At 40.5% G+C, this 12456-nt stretch overlaps 1 pseudogene; it reads left to right on the top strand.

Annotated features, from left to right (window-relative positions):
- Nucleotides 1-5604: 5604 nt before the first annotated feature.
- LOC133260222 (acetyl-CoA acetyltransferase, cytosolic-like) lies at nucleotides 5605-7571 on the top strand (annotated as a pseudogene).
- Nucleotides 7572-12456: the final 4885 nt, after the last annotated feature.

The following is a 12456-nucleotide window of genomic DNA, read 5'->3' as shown; positions in this document are numbered from 1 at the left end:
TGAACGACTAAGCACACACACATATTTACATATACCAATATCCTATACTTTAAAGGCAAGAAAATAATTAGGCTCTCTTTCTGAGACTTGGCTCTTGTGTAGATTCATTGTATTGATAGCCTCAGATAATGGCTTACCTATATCCGTGTTCTTTGTTTGCAAGGTGCTTTGACAGTTTCTCCCATCTAGCAGAGGTCTATTTCTCCACTCTTTGAGTTTGGGCTCATCTTATGACTTGTTTTCAACTCTGCCTCTGCCACAGAGTAAGCCCACAGCACAAGGACAGCCTACAAGAGATCAAGTGGCTACATGAAGGAAAGCTGAGATACCCAGCTGACAACCAAATAACTGCTGAAGCAGAGCCAACTAGTCAATGTGTAGCTGACTGCAGAAACATAAATGAGAGAACTACCTCTTTGAAGATTCCAAAGTAAGAAAAAGCTGAACTCTAGAGAAAGTGATGAGAATACAAATAACAAGCAGAGTGGAAAAAATTTAGCTGCTAATATAGGCAGGAGTTCAATTATGTATATCCTCATAGGCCATGCTTATTATTTCTTTCCAATGTTTTGAATAAAGGAGTGACATGATTAATTCTCTTGTGGTGGCCAAAAATTTGCTTGGGTTTTTTCATAAGATGTTACAGAAAAATCTGAAGGAACTTTTTGGCTCAAACCAATGCATTTAAACATACTGTTCTTACTACTGTATGGAAAATGGATTGCACGGGGCTTAGGCATGAATACAAGGAGACATATAATAGACTACTGCAGTAGTCCACCCTACATAGAGTGAGTGCTTGACTAGATGTTAGCAATGGAGATGGAAAGAAGTATACAGAGCCAAGAGATATGCCATAACAAAGTCTGTGGATTTAATGGAGGATTGGTTAGGGGGAATGATTAGGATGAGCTCATAAATGATAACTCCAAATGTCTCGTTGGAACAACAGGTGGATTCACTGAGCTAGAGGGCTGTGGAGGAGAAACAACTGATGGGTGGAAGTAAGGTTCTTGAATTTAGTTTGGAGCATGTCTAATTCAAGATGAGACATTTAAGGGGAACTATCAAGCAGGTAGCCTGAAATACAAAAGGAAAGTTTTGGTTGAAGATATACATTTGATAGTTAGGCAAAGCAGTTTGGTGACTTCAAGGAAAGGAAATTCGAGGCAGGGACATGTTAATTCATTAACTCAATGTTAAGAAACAATCAAAGTTCAAGGTCTTAAGGATACAGCAATGGATGAAACAGATGTTCTTTTCCTCATGGGATGTATATCTAATAAATGACATTCCATTTATTGCCTTTAGATATCAAGTCAAAGAGTAAAGAGGTGGTGAGGGAAGGGACCATGTGAAGGAGGAAGGCTTAAAGAGTAGGGTTCACAAGTGAAATGATGCAGAGCTGGTGTTGTAATAAGAGTATGAATAGAGACAATGATTGAAAAGATGTGGAGCAAGACCAGAAGGTAGGACTGCAGAGGTAGCTTATAAAAGAGTGAAGAACAATTGGCATGTAATAGGCAAAAAATGGAAAAGAAATGGGAAATCTGAGATGCTGGTAGAACAGACAGTGTCTAATGAAAAAGCCTAATAATTGACTATGCCAGAGGAAGACAGGGTTTAGGGGAAAAACCATAACGGAATAAGGTACCAAAAAGGTTATACATTTAGTATTAGAAGCAAGGGAGGGACTTGCCTGGTGGTCCAGTGGTTGATTCTAGACTTCCACTGCAGGGGGCGTGGGTTTGATCCCTGGCCAGGGAACTAAGATCCTGCATGCTGGGCAATGTGCCCAAAAATTTTTTTTTTTTTTTTGTTTTTGCCATATATCAAAATGAATCTGCCACAGATATACGTGTGTTCCCCATCCTGAACCCTCTTCCCTCCTCCCTCCCCATACCATCCCTCTGGGTCATCCCAGTGCACCAGCCCCAAGCATCCAGTACCATGTATCGAACCTGGACTGGCGACTCATTTCATATATGATATTATACATATTTCAATGGCATTCTCCCAAATCATCCCACCCTCTCCCTCTCCCACAGAGTCCAAAAGACTGTTCTATACATCAGTGTCTCTTTTGCTGTCTCGTATACAGGAAATTTTTTTTTTTTTTTTTAAGGAAAGGAGAAAAGATATTGAGTGCCTACTAAATACTAGCCATTATATTAACATTTTATTCATGCTTCCCTTATTTAATCTACATTAACATAGTGAGTTTTTGCTTCTACTTTATAATGGAAAGAACTGGGATACAGAGGAGTTAATAATCATTGAAGATCATGGTAAGAAGGTGGGCTTCCCTGGTGGCTCAGTCAGTAAAGAATCTGTCTGCAAGGCAGGAAACCTGGGTTCTATCATTGGGTTGGGCGGATCCCTGGAGAAGGGAAAGGCAACCCACTCCAGTATTCTTGCCTGGAGAATTCCAAGGACAGAGGAGCCTGGTGGGCTACAGTCCATGGGGTCACAAAGAGTTGGAGCCAGCTGAGCAACTAACACACACTAGATGGTAGAAAAGCAAGCAGGGCAGGGATTCAGTGCGTAAGTGACAGAATTATTCTGATATGTGACAGTTTATCACTTCAACTTGATAGCAAGGCAGAAGGTAAGACCTTTGGGGAGTTGAGATGTGGGAAGCAGGTTATTTTAACAAGTTGAGAAAGGTCCTACCTGATAGTTCCTATATGCTGCATGAAGTAGTTGAGGTTCTTTGTTGAGCATGATGGAGTGATGAAATAAAACTGGTATTTTAAAGTGAGATAAGAAAAATTTAAACATAAAGCTTTTCTCTGCCCATGTAGGCCTCCTCCCTCGCCTCTAGCATGCATTATGCATCTACACTGAGCATTAACCAGACCTCCCCAAGGGCAGAAATACCTGCTCAACCATAAAGATTGATTTTTCTTCTTCAGACATCAGCCATGCAACTCCTTAGAAGAGAACATTCCTTTCTTGACCCTGTAAGAGAACACGATAAGCCACCCCTCATCTGGTACATGCAAGTGTCTATGGTGAACTTTATATATGATTCCAACTTGTCATTTCCCTTTAAGATGGCTGGTGCAGAGCAGCCTGGGTCAGACAACCTGGGGAGATACTGAGCTGCATCTAATGCAAGTTTTAACTTGAATACTTTCTTATGATCTTATTAATGTTACTAGGTATATTACTGGCATTCGGCCTATCTTACAAGATTATTATTTCTTGCATTACCAAATGTGTTTCTAAGCCTCTACCAAAAAGAACTAAATGAACTGAGACCATTGACCACAGTTCATTTAGTTCAATACAGTTCAATGAGATCAATGATTATAACCCTGGAAGTCTAGATTTGGGAAGAAGCAACGAGAGGAAATCATTTCCTGGATTATAACAGACTAGTAAGACAGGTGGGACAGGGGCTTTTGGCTGCTATTTACTAAGCCTACTTCAGTAATACTCCATGAAGTGACTTACCAATGAAATCCTCACCCAAACTGGGAATGAGTATTTCTAGTACTGTGGGACAACTTGGTCACAGAATATCTCTCAAACCTTGGTTGACATTAAAGCCAAAAGGGAAGGGATTGTAAAATAAAGAATGTTGCCCATCATTCAGTTCTACAAGAATGAAATCATTACCCACTGCTGTCACTGATCTATAGTACAAAGGAACTCAGGGTGAAGATCAGGATAAGGCACTTTGTACTCGGAAAACTGGCAGAATTGGCTTTCAGATAGTTAGATATTTTCAGGAGAAAATTTCGTGAATCTGGTTTCTTGCACCTCCCTACACTTAGAAAAACAATAAAACCATACCATATCTGTTCCTTGCAAATAGCAATAGCCTTCTACCAATACGTGTGCTTGATTGCATGGACCCTCTTTCTAAAATCACATTATATGCTGGCTTCCCACTTTGTGTGTGACAGTCATGACTGACTCTTTGCAATCCCATGGACTGTAGTCCACCAGGCTCCTCTGTCCATGTAATTCTCCAGACAAGAATACTGGTTACCACTTCCTTCTCCAGGGGATCCTCCTGATCCAGGGATTGAACCTGCGTCTCCCATATTGGCAGGAAGATTGTTTACTATCTGAGTCACGAGGGAATCCCCCTTTACCTCTGCAGAACAGGCCTCAGAGTTTTCTGAAAAACTCTCTCCCAAGTTGGCTCAAATAAATTTTTCCATTTCTCTCTTAGATTTACTATTGATTAACCTTTTTACTGATTAATTGATTAATTTTATCATTGAGGGAAGGTGGAAAAGATAGAGAGGAAAGGGATTGAAAAGCTGTGGTAAGAGAGGTGTGAAGGACAGTAAAATAAATACATGTGCACCCCAAATCCCCATTTACATCAAGCCTTTTCTCCAAATTATGGCTCATCTTTCTTTTTTCCTTCAACATCAAACTTCTGGAAAGACCATGCTTTCTCATTCCATTTCTGCTTTCTCATTCCTTCTTTTTCCATTTCTCCTTCAAATTGCTACATCTGAATGTCTTCCTTAATATTTCACCAAACCTTCCTTCCTGGGTCACCACTGACATCTTTATCCAATAACATAATGGACTCATTTCAATTTTTACATTCCATGATATTGTCCTCGTATTTGAAACTGTTAGTGACTCTGTCCTTCAAGTTCCTCCTCCCCTTTTGTTTCCAAAGACTGTGCTCTTCTCTATCTTTCTTGCATCTTTAACTATTGATTCTTACTTCTCTCTAGTTACTTGCTTCTTAAATATCACTAAGTGACAGTGTTCTGCTGAGACCTCTCTCTTCCCTTCCATCTCCTGGACCCAACCCTACCCTTCTCCCCTCCCTCCCCCTCTCCTCTATTCCATTTCTTCCCAAATAAGTTAATTCCATCAACTACCTAGACCTCAAAATACCTGCAACATTTATAATGGCTATAATATAATAAGTGCTCACTATGAGCTAGGCACTGTAATATTCAGGAACGAGATATACAGCCGTATATATCTGATCCTCAGCAAAACATTTAGATAGAAGTTTTGATTTCCCATTTTTCATATGAAGAAACTGTGGCACAGAGATCCTTGGTACTCAGTTAATAAGTGACAATAAAACTACCAACTTGCATCCATGTTTTCCTGAAGTGAAAATCTGTGCTTTTGTTAACCACTGACCCATAGATACACTCAACGTTCCTAAATGTTTGATTCAAGGTTAGAACATTCTACTAAACTCTAGATCCACATATTCACTCATTCATTTGCTCACTTATTCTTTCTTTGATTCAAGATATATTTATTGAGCAATTATTATGTGTCTGGCAAGCATGTCACACATTGGATATGCAACAATGATAAAAAAAAAAAACATAGGACCTTTGTTCATGAAACTTACAGGGATGGTTGGTAATTGTGGTATACTGAATAATGCCTCCTTCCAAAGGTGTCTGTGCACTCACCCCTGAAACCTATAACAGTGTTATATTACATGGCCAAGGAACTTTGCAGATGTAGTTAAAGTTACTAATCTTGACATGGAGATAGTACCCTAGACTATATGGGTAAGAACATTTAATCACATGAAACTTTAAAAGCCAGCACTAAGCTGGCTGTCCTGGGGCCCACAGTAGCTGCTCGGGAGGCGGTAGTGTGGCAGGATGAGTGCAGACTTGGACCCAGTGGTCCTTGTCTCAGCAGCGCGCACCATCATAGGCTCTTTTAATGGTGCCTTATCCACTGTTCCTGTCCATGACCTGGGCTCAACTGTTAGAGAGGTCCTGAAAAGGGTGCTGTGGCTCCCAAAGAGGTCTCAGAGGTCATATTTAGACACTTTTTGGCAGTAGGCTGTGGGCAGAACCCTGTTGGACAGGCCAGTGTGGGTGCGGGAATCCCCTACTTTGTTCCAGCGTGGAGCTGCCAAATGATCTGCAGGTCAGGTCTGAAAGCCGTGGGTCTCGCAGCCCAATCGATAAGGATAAGAGACTCCAGCATTGTTGCAGGAGGCATGGAAAAATATAAGCAAGGCTCCTCATTTGGTTCACTTGAGGATGGGAGTCAAGACTGGGGAAAAACCACTGACAGACAGTATACTCTGTGACGGGCTCACTGACGTATTCCACGACTATCATATGGGCATTACAGCTGAAAATGTGGCCAAACAGTGGCAAGTGGGTAGAGAAGACAGGCCAAGGTTGCCGTGCTGTCCCAGAACAGGACGGAGAATGCACAGAAGGCCGGCCATTTTGACAAAGAGATTGTTCCAGTTTTTGTATCTTCTAAAAAACGGTCTTGAGGTGAAGTTGCTCAGTCGTGTCCGACTCTTTGCGACCCCATGGACTGTAGCCTACCAGGCTCCATCCATGGGATTTTCCAGGCAAGAATACTGGAGTGGGTTGCCATTTCCTTCTCCAGGGAATCTTCCCGACCCAGGGATCGAATCCGGGTCTCCCGCATTGCAGGCAGACGCTTTGCCGAGCCACCAGCGAAAAAAGGTCTTACGGAAGTTAAAACAGATGAGTTTCCTCACCATGGGAGCAACATGGAAGCCATGTCTAAGCTAAAGCCTTGCTTCCTTATGGATGGAACAGGAACAGTCACACCAGCTAATGCTTCAGGAATGAGTGATGGTGCTGCAGCAGTGGTTCTTATGAAGAAGTCTGAAGCTGGCAACTGTAGGCTCACACCGTTAGCACAGATAGTTTCCTGGGCACAAGCAGATGTGGAGCCTTCCATTATGGGAATAGGACCAATTCCAGCAATAAAGCAAGCTGTTGCAAAAGCAGGGTGGTCACTGGAGGATGTTGATGTATTTGAAATCAATGAAGCCTTTGCAGCCCTGTCTGTTGCAATAGCTAAAGAACTTGGTTTAAACCCAGAGCAGGTCAACACTGAAGGAGGAGCCATAGCCCTGGGCCATCCTCTTGGAGCATCTGTCTGTAGTATTCTTGTCACCCTGTTACACACACTGGAGCACAAGGGTGGACATTGTGGTGTTGCTGCCTATGTGAGGGTGGAAACTATCTCCCACTTCACAAGAAATGCAAGACTCGACAGCCTGTTGCACTTTAATGCGTAATATTCAAGGTATAAGCAAGCTGCATCTAACATTGTTATAAATAAAACAGATCAGTCATCAAGGAAAAAATAAATAAATAAAAGCCAGAGACCCTTTCTTGGTTGAAGTTGGAGGGAGATGAGGAGCTGAAGAAAAGGAAGGAGAGATGAAGCATGAAAAGGACTTTGATCCACAGTTACTGGCTTGAAAGGCATAGGGAATATGAGTCAAGGAATGCAGTAGAATTCAGGTGCTGAGAATAAGCCAACAGTCATCAAAGAAATGGGGACTTCAGTCCTATAGCTGCATGGAACTCAACTCAGCCAACGTGATACTGAATGACCCGTGAAGCCTAAAACATTTGCCCTTCATAGAAAAAAAGTCTGCTTCTAAGCAGATTCTGTCATATAGACTCTCTCAAGTTTTTATAAAGGAACACATACCTGTAGACACCTTGATTTTAGCCTTGTGACATTCTCTAAGCAGAGACCCAACCAAGCCCATCTGACTAATGACCTGTGGAAACAGATGAAAATATGTATTGCTTTCAAAGTCATTACATTTATGATACTTTATCATGTCATTGATAGAAATCAATACAGCAATAAACACGGAAACTCACAAGTAAATTCATAATTAACTATGTTGGTAACTACTTAGGTGAAAAGAACAGAAAAGTATGAAAGAGAATAATAGAGGATTCCCTTAAAGATATTCCGATGAGGAAGACAGGAGGAAGGCAGAAGGGTGAACTCTACGTTTTGTTTGTATTCACTGCTTCTTGTCTCTATGATGCCAGTGTTCATTTTGACAAATACTCACAGAAGCACTTATTAAGAACTGCAGGGATAATATAGACAAGGTTAGGAGATGCCTCATCTTACAGAACCCGTAGTCCAGAGCACAATGTCCAAACAAACACAGTTTGTGGACCAAATCTGGCCTGCCACTTGTTTTTGCATGGATAGTGAGTGAAGAAACATTTTTACATTTTTAAATGGTTGAGAATAAAATCAAAAGAATAATACTGCGTGACATGTGAAATTATATGAAATTCAGATTTCAATGTCCGTAATTAAAGTTTTATTGGAACACATCCAGGTTCCTTCATTTGTGTTTTGTCTATGGTTGCTTTTACAGTAAAATGGCAGAGTTGAGCATCTGTGAAAGAGACTAAATGGCCAGTGAAGCCTAAAACATTTGCCTTTCATAGAAAAATATGCTAACTCCTTAATGTGTTAGTTGCTCAGTCATGTCTGCCTCCTTGGGACCCCATGGATTGTATCCCGCCAGGCTCTTCTCTCCATGGAATTCTCGAGGCAAGAACACAGGAGTGGGATGCCATTCCCTTCTCCAGGGAATCTTCCCAAACCAGGGATTGAACATGAGTCTCCTGCTTTGCTGGCTGATTCTTCACTGAGTCACCGGAGAAGCCCAGAATATAGGTAAGTCAAGCATTTAAGTGATCTCTGAGACGAAGTACAATTAGAAAAGTACCATTTAGCAGGGTCTTCAGCTGCCAGGATTTGATGCCTGATGATCTGAGATGGAGCTGATGTAATAATAACAGAAACAAAGTGCCCAGTAAGTGTAATGTGCTTGAATCACCCCCAAATGACCCCTCCCACCCAGCGTGTGGAAAAATTGTCTTCCACAAAACCAGTCCCTAGTGCCAAAGAGCTTGGGAGCCACTAATTTAGGTAGAGTGTATTTGCTCATGTATATCAGCAAAGAACACACAAGACAGTTAGCATTTTAGATTATCTTTAAAGAAGATGGGAGCTAAGACTAGCTACTCAGAAAGTAGGAAGAGGTTCACTGATAGGCCAGGTGCCAAAAGAAGTTTTGCTGCGTTTGTTCTTCGTTGGTATTTTAAAAACTGAAATTGCTTATCAAAAAACTGGAGAAGATAATTTCTTTCCTACTTTTCTTGACTCCTTAAAGGCATAAGGACAAAAACTTTGATAATAATTTTATGATTTCAGTCTCTTGCGTGAAATGAAATTCTGCTGCTGATGAATCTCATGTTGTCTAGAGCTGTTAAGTTCTACACTTCCAGTGTCCCTGTTTTTATATATCGTCTTTCTGATTTATAAATAGTTAAATTCATTTAAATTATTAAAATGAATTAACACCTCATTTTGCTAAACACATTTAGCTGTTCCCCCCCTCCCTTTATTGAAATGATTGTCACAACTTGACACAACCCACCCCTCAACGTGTTTGCCCCAGCAAGACTTGTGAGAAGCCCAGCTCCTTGGCTTGCAAATGCCTTCTTTAGACTCTAAGCATTTTTCTTTGTGCTAGCTAATATCTTTACTAATGTTTTAGCTGTTCATTGATGTAATTGAACCTCAAATTGTTTTTATTGTGTTCTGTAATACTATGGGGATATTCTAAATACTGTAATAGTAATTAATACTAATAATCAGTGCTGTTTCATAGGTCAGTTGCTGAATCAAGCTCAGTTATGGGTTCATAAATGTAAAATCATCAAAGATTGCACAGTGGGAGACTCTGGTTTCCTCTCTCTACCCCTGGTGAACTCATCCTTACATTGTTCCTTGCTAATTGTGAAACAGATGCTTTGCATTTTTTAGATCTGTTACATCTAAAGAAAGTGGCTTTCTTGATAAGACCCTCTAAAATTAGAGAGTTGTGGAATTATCTAGTAATATATGTCTTACTAATTCAACTTGTCATGGCAACATGCAATTAAAACTTTCCTTTGGGACTAAAATGAAAAATCCCAGTTGCTTCTGAAGAAGTTTAGCCAATACATAATGAGAAGAATAATTCAAGTAAATGGGACTGAGTTTCATAGAGAAAAGGAAAATAAAAGCAAACTTTAAAAGAAGTAAATTATTACTACATTTGGTAATTTTACAGTTTTCACCTCACTTATTAGGTCCTCGTATTTTTCCCAATTTAAGCAGTGCCATTATTTTTTATTTGCTAGAGAAAGGGGCATTAAATTTCTTTAATGAAACCACCACTCCAAATTATCTTTCTTTTGCAGAATAAGCGTTTGTTGTTGTGGTTCAGTAGCTTAGTTGTTCTGACTCTGTGCGACCCTGTAGACTGCAGCACACCAGGCTTTCCTGTCCTTCACCATCTCCCGGAACTTGCTCAAACTCACGTCCATTGAGTCAACGATGCCATCCAACCATCTCGTCCTCTGTCATCCCCTTCTCCTGCCTTCTATAAGAATAAGCATGCTGCTGCTGCTGCTGCTAAGTCGCTTCAGTCATGTCCGACTCTGTGCCACCCCATAGACGGCAGCCCACCAGGCTCCCCCGTCCCTGGGATTCTCCAGGCAAGAACACTGGAGTGGGTTGCCATTTCCTCCTCCAATGCATGAAAGTGAAAAGTGAAAGTGAAGTCGCTCAGTCGTGTCCAACTCTTCGCAACCCCATGGACTGCAGTCTACCAGGCTCCTCCATCCATGGGATTTTCCAGACAAGAGTACTGGAGTGGGGTGCCATCGCCTTCTCCAAGAATAAGCATAACTGATACCAAATATTACTTTTATTTAAAGGGAATATATGATACCGCTGATACTGCATTTCACTAATCTAGTGAAAGCATTTTGAACAAAGTGAAGTAAAGAACAGTATTATTTGTATACATTTATATCTATATCAATATCCATATTGACAGTTTTATATCCTTTGTTATCTGATTATCTTATATATACTTTTAAAATCTTGTAATAAGACAAGTCATGTTTATATGCTATGGTATAAATTATTGAATTATAGCTCATGCAAACAATTTCTTTTCTGTGTTTACTGTTATAACTAAATTGTCTATAGAATATTTACTGTATTTCATTGATTCTAAGATGCCCATTTCTTTTTTTTCATATTTACTATCTCTGAAGTAAGGATGACCTATCATAATTAAATTGCTAGCATTATTTATTTCTAGGTATTTCAATATATAATGTAACAACATACCTTTCACAATTAATAGTGACAGATTCAACGAAATGCTGAGTATTGAGACTGCTTCTCAAAGTATGCCATAGTTTGTCAGAGACTACCTGTTCTACAGTAATCATTTTTTTCTTTTTCAAAATTTTAGCTACACAAAAAGCCAAAAATCCTAAACTTAACTAGACTACCTTAAGTGTTACTGTTTGATTTGCTAGGGCTACCTTAACAAAATACTACAAAGTTAGTGGCTTAAGCAACAGAAATGTATTTTCTCAGAGTTCTAAAGGCTAGCGGTCAAAGAGGAAGGTGTCAGCAGGGGCCATGCCCCTACTGAAGTTGCTAGGAAAGATCTGTCCCAGGCATCCCTCCTAGCATCTGAGAGTTCCTTGGTTCATGCAGCTTAGCTCCAGTCTTCATGCAGTGTTCTCTCTGTGTTCAAGCCTGGCTCTGTACATTGCATTGTTTTTATAAAGACACTAGTCATGAGACTTCTCTGGTGGTCTAGTGGTTAAGAATTCACCTTGGAATGCAGGGGGTGTGGGTTTGATCCCTGGCTGCGAAACTGAGATCCCACATGCCATGGGGCAATTAAGCCCCATGCACAAAAACAAAGATCTCACATGCCACAAGACCGAATGCTGACAAATAAATACATTTAAAAAAGAAAAAAGAGAGACACCAATCGTATTGGATCAAGGGTCCACCCTACTCCAATGTGACCTCCTCTTTACTAATTATATCTTCAATAGCTCATTTTATTTTTTACCCATAAACACAGATGTGTGCTTTATTTTATCATCTAAAACCAAAAATCCCAAAGTGCCATTAATGCACACAGACAGCTGCTCAGATAGAAATCAAATCTATAACTAACAGAATTTGTACTGCAATTTAATACTTATACGTTATGTTTCATCCTTGTTACAAAACTCTAAAATTAGCATTTGTTGTTAATTCACTAAATCATGTCCAACTCTTTTGCGACTCCATGGACTGCAGCATGCCAGGTTTCCTGGAGTCTGCTCAAATTCATGTCCACTGAGTAGGTGATGAATAGTGAAGTGCAACTCGCTCAGTCGTGTCCGACTCTTTGCAACCCCTGGACTGTCTAGTCCATGGAATTCTCCAGGCCAGAATACTGGAGTGGATAGCCTTTCCCTTCTCCAGGGGTTTGTCCCAACCGAGGGATTGAACCCAGGTCTCCCATATTGCAGGCAGATTCTTTACCAGCTGAGCCACAAGGGAAGCCCAAGAATACTGGAGTGGGTAGCCTATCCCTTCTCTGGTGGATCTTACTGGCCCAAGAATCCAATCGGGATCACCTACATTGCAAGCAGATTCTTTACCAACTGAGGGAAGCCATACTACACTTGATCTTAGACAAAAGCCATACTACACTTGATCTTAGACAAAAGGCTGATAAGCAATGATGAATAGCTCTATTTTTAAATGAAGTCATATTCTGAGGTACCAAGAATTAGGACAACGTATGAATTTTGAGGAACC

This window comes from Bos javanicus, chromosome 14, assembly GCF_032452875.1.
Source record: "Bos javanicus breed banteng chromosome 14, ARS-OSU_banteng_1.0, whole genome shotgun sequence".
In the NCBI taxonomy this organism is placed as follows: Eukaryota; Metazoa; Chordata; class Mammalia; order Artiodactyla; family Bovidae; genus Bos; species Bos javanicus.
This window is presented reverse-complemented; position numbering and strand designations above follow the sequence as displayed.